This window comes from Heterodontus francisci, unplaced genomic scaffold (assembly GCF_036365525.1).
Source record: "Heterodontus francisci isolate sHetFra1 unplaced genomic scaffold, sHetFra1.hap1 HAP1_SCAFFOLD_1142, whole genome shotgun sequence".
In the NCBI taxonomy this organism is placed as follows: Eukaryota; Metazoa; Chordata; class Chondrichthyes; order Heterodontiformes; family Heterodontidae; genus Heterodontus; species Heterodontus francisci.
The window spans coordinates 87,501-92,500 of NW_027141273.1; positions in this window are offsets into that span (position 1 = coordinate 87,501).

Consider the following 5,000-nt stretch of genomic DNA (forward strand, 5'->3'; position numbering starts at 1 on the left):
TCCGCAATCCGCCGGCCGATCGGCACCGGGCGGGGCTCTACGGAAAGAGGGGACCCTCCCGCGTCGAGTGCCGGCGCACCGACCCCGCAGGCTGACCGGGAAGGTGAAGACTCACCCCGCTGAATGCCCGGCCCCGGCTACCCTCCGGCTCCGGGGCCATAACTTCGGGGAGGGAGGTCCGATCCCCGCGCGGTCGACGGCAGGCGGTAGGGCTCGGAGGGGCGCGGCCTGGTCCGCGAGTGCCCCGGCGCCGCCCCTCTGCCCGTCCGAGGGACAGTAGGAAATGGCCATACCGCTTTCCGGCCGATTGCCGCCGGACGTCCGGCCGCATTCGCTCGGTCTGCGCGGCCGGCGGTAGCCGGGGGCGAGGGGCATCGGGCGGTGGCGGAACCAGGCCGGCCCGACCGCTGGGGGCCGCCCGGGCGACGTTTGAATCTGTCGGGTCGGACCGCCGAATCCCGCGGGATTTCGGGATCGAATCTGCGGGTGGAATCGGCACCTCGTCCCGCTGTCCGGTTCCCCCCCGTCGACTGCAACGGGTTTCCGAGGCCCGTCGGTCAGGCGCGGTTCGCTCCGCAATCCGCCGGCCGATCGGCACCGGGCGGGGCTCTACGGAAAGAGGGGACCCTCCGGCGTCGAGTGCCGGCGCACCGACCCCGCAGGCTGACCGGGAAGGTGAAGACTCACCCCGCTGAATGCCCGGCCCCGGGCACCCTCCGGCGCCGGGGCCATAACTTCGGGGAGGGAGGTCCGAGCTCCGCGCGGTCGACGGCAGGTGAAAGGGGCCGGTGCGCCGCGGAAGGCGACAGCAGTCCCGTCAGGCTGCACCTCTGCTCGGGCGAACGGCGTCAGGAAAAGGGGAGAGCACTTCCCCACCGATAGCTCCGGAACGCCCGGACCCATTGGCCCGCGGCACCGGTGGCTGCTAGAGGGCCTCCGGCGCCGTCAGCCGGGGTACGTCCCAGGCCGGCCGGACGGCGGGCAGCCGGAGGCAACGGCCTGGAACGGAGCCAGACTTGAGTCGTTCCGTGCCGTGGGCAAAAAGGCAGGGCTGCGGGTCAGCGCAGTTTGGCAAACCTAGCCGCAAGTGCGGGAAGGGCGGAGGAGCACACGGACGCCGCCTTCCCAAACTGAGCCCAAAGTGCCCAGGCATGCCCCCTTGATCTCGCCTAATCAGTGAGCCCAAAATAATTTCAGAGTGTGGAAACCTTATCCAAAAAGGTCGAAAAGAACGGCCAGAGATCAAGTCCGAAAGGGGAAATCAGTAACAAGCAAGCAGAGTAATCATTAACCAAAAAGCGCAAAATTATGTTAAAAGTGTGAAATCATTAACCAAAAACTCGAAAATAATGTCCAGAGACCAAGTCCGAAAGGGCAAATGGTTAACCAGTAAGCAGAGTAATCATTAACCAAAAATCGCAAAAGTAAGTAAAAAGTATGAAATCATTAACCAAAAATCGCAAAAGTAAGTAAAAAGTGTGAAATCATTAACCAAAAACTCGAAAATAATGTGCAGAGACTAAGTCCGAAAGGGCAAATGGTTAACCAGTAAGCAGAGTCATCATTAACCAAAAATCGCAAAAGTAAGTAAAAAGTGTGAAATCATTAACCAAAAATCGCAAAAGTAAGTAAAAAGTGTGAAATCATTAACCAAAAACTCGAAAATAATCTCCAGAGACTAAGTCCGAAAGGGCAAATGGTTAACCAGTAAGCAGAGTAATCATTAACCAAAAATCGCAAAAGTAAGTAAAAAGTGTGAAATCATTAACCAAAAATCGCAAAAGTAAGTAAAAAGTGTGAAATCATTAACCAAAAACTCGAAAATAATGTCCAGAGACTAAGTCCAAAAGGGCAAATGGTTAACCAGTAAGCAGAGTAATCATTAACCAAAAAGCGCAAAAATATGTTAAAAGTGTGAAATCATTAACCAAAAACTCGAAAATAATGTGCAGAGACTAAGTCCGAAAGGGCAAATGGTTAACCAGTAAGCAGAGTAATCATTAACCAAAAATCGCAAAAGTAAGTAAAAAGTGTGAAATCATTAACCAAAAACTCGAAAATAATCTCCAGAGACTAAGTCCGAAAGGGCAAATGGTTAACCAGTAAGCAGAGTAATCATTAACCAAAAATCGCAAAAGTAAGTAAAAAGTGTGAAATCATTAACCAAAAACTCGAAAATAATGTCCAGAGACCAAGTCCGAAAGGGCAAATGGTTAACCAGTAAGCAGAGTAATCATTAACCAAAAATCGCAAAAGTAAGTAAAAAGTGTGAAATCATTAACCAAAAATCGCAAAAGTAAGTAAAAAGTGTGAAATCATTAACCAAAAACTCGAAAATAATGTCCAGAGACTAAGTCCGAAAGGGCAAATGGTTAACCAGTAAGCAGAGTAATCATTAACCAAAAATCGCAAAAATATGTTAAAAGTGTGAAATCATTAACCAAAAACTCGAAAATAATGTCCAGAGACTAAGTCCGAAAGGGCAAATGGTTAACCAGTAAGCAGAGTAATCATTAACCAAAAGGCGCAAAAGTAAGTAAAAAGTATGAAATCAGTAACCAAAAAGCGCAAAAATATGTTAAAAGTGTGAAATCATTAACCAAAAACTCGAAAATAATGTGCAGAGACTAAGTCCGAAAGGGCAAATAATTAACCAGTAAGCAGAGTAATCATTAACCAAAAAGCGCAAAAATATGTTAAAAGTGTGAAATCATTAACCAAAAACTCGAAAATAATGTCCAGAGACTAAGTTCGAAAGGGCAAATGGTTAACCAGTAAGCAGAGTAATCATTAACCAAAAATCGCAAAAGTAAGTAAAAAGTGTGAAATCATTAACCAAAAAGCACAAAATTAAGTTAAAAGTGTGAAATCATTAACCAAAAAGTCGAAAATAATCTCCAGAGACTAAGTCCGAAAGGGCAAATGGTTAACCAGTAAGCAGAGTAATCATTAACCAAAAAGCGCAAAAATATGTTAAAAGTGTGAAATCATTAACCAAAAACTCGAAAATAATGTGCAGAGACTAAGTCCGAAAGGGCAAATAATTAACCAGTAAGCAGAGTAATCATTAACCAAAAAGCGCAAAAATATGTAAAAAGTGTGAAATCAGTAACCAAAAAGCGCAAAAGTAAGTAAAAAGTGTGAAATCATTAACCAAAAACTCGAAAATAATCTCCAGAGACTAAGTCCGAAAGGGCAAATGGTTAACCAGTAAGCAGAGTAATCATTAACCAAAAAGCGCAAAAATATGTTAAAAGTGTGAAATCATTAACCAAAAACTCGAAAATAATGTGCAGAGACTAAGTCCGAAAGGGCAAATAATTAACCAGTAAGCAGAGTAATCATTAACCAAAAAGCGCAAAAATATGTAAAAAGTGTGAAATCAGTAACCAAAAAGCGCAAAAGTAAGTAAAAAGTGTGAAATCATTAACCAAAAACTCGAAAATAATCTCCAGAGACTAAGTCCGAAAGGGCAAATGGTTAACCAGTAAGCAGAGTAATCATTAACCAAAAAGCGCAAAAATATGTTAAAAGTGTGAAATCATTAACCAAAAACTCGAAAATAATGTCCAGAGACTAAGTCCGAAAGGGCAAATGGTTAACCAGTAAGCAGAGTAATCATTAACCAAAAATCGCAAAAGTAAGTAAAAAGTGTGAAATCATTAACCAAAAAGCACAAAATTAAGTTAAAAGTGTGAAATCATTAACCAAAAAGTCGAAAATAATCTCCAGAGACTAAGTCCGAAAGGGCAAATGGTTAACCAGTAAGCAGAGTAATCATTAACCAAAAAGCGCAAAAATATGTTAAAAGTGTGAAATCATTAACCAAAAATCGCAAAAGTAAGTAAAAAGTGTGAAATCATTAACCAAAAAGTCGAAAATAATGTCCAGAGACTAAGTCCGAAAGGGCAAATGGTTAACCAGTAAGCAGAGTAATCATTAACCAAAAAGCGCAAAAATATGTTAAAAGTGTGAAATCATTAACCAAAAACTCGAAAATAATGTCCAGAGACTAAGTCCGAAAGGGCAAATGGTTAACCAGTAAGCAGAGTAATCATTAACCAAAAAGGGCAAAAGTAAGTAAAAAGTATGAAATCATTAACCAAAAAGTCGAAAATAATGCCCAGAGACTAAGTCCGAAAGGGCAAATGGTTAACCAGAAAATCCGTCGAATAATGTCCAGAGACTAAGTCCGAAAGGGCAAATGGTTAACCAGTGGAAGGGCGATCAAGCGGAAAAATTTGCCCCGGTTACCCGGGATGGAGTTCCAGAGGTCCGGCCAGAGTTGTCAAATTCGTCCCGCTGATCGGACGCTTGTCATTCGGGTGGCTGGGGGTTGGCGGGGTATCTGCACAGTAGTAGGAGGTGGCAAGTCGGGACTTGGACGTTTATTCCAAGAGTCCACCCGAGCCTCCAGGTCTGCAGAGACCGACCCTAGCTGCCGCCCAACCGACTTTTAAGCCTTTTTCGGATGGGGATTTTTTCCCATTTTCGTCCATTTTTCGGGTTTTCTGTCGGGCTTAATAGGCGGCAGCCTGACCCCCGGCCGAGGCGGGGGGCGCACTCTCCCTTGCGTAAGGGTCCGGATTTGCCCCGGAAAGTGCCCCCGACGGCCTCCCGACCCGGGTGCCTGCAGGGCGGGGGAAAGGGTAGTCCCAGCCGCAGGAAATCATTAACCAAAAGACTTAGCCGTCGGGGCAGAGGCTAAGACCCGGGCTGGTGAAATCATTAACCAAAAGGAATGCACCCTTTTCCGAAAGTGCAGGCCGAAATAAGGCGAGCCTTGGGCCGGGAAGGCCAAAACCCCCAACTCATGGAAGTGTATGGGGTCGGACTCGGCGACTTTCCCGGGCCCCGAGTTGACCTTTCCCCACGGGGGCGGTCAAGTTGCTCCCGCCAAGAGGGCACGTTGCATTTGCTGCCGCTCTAGTCCCCGGGCTAGTTAATCAGTTGCCGTCGGAAGTCCCGATGCCGAAATGAAAAATGGCCGTTGCGGCGAT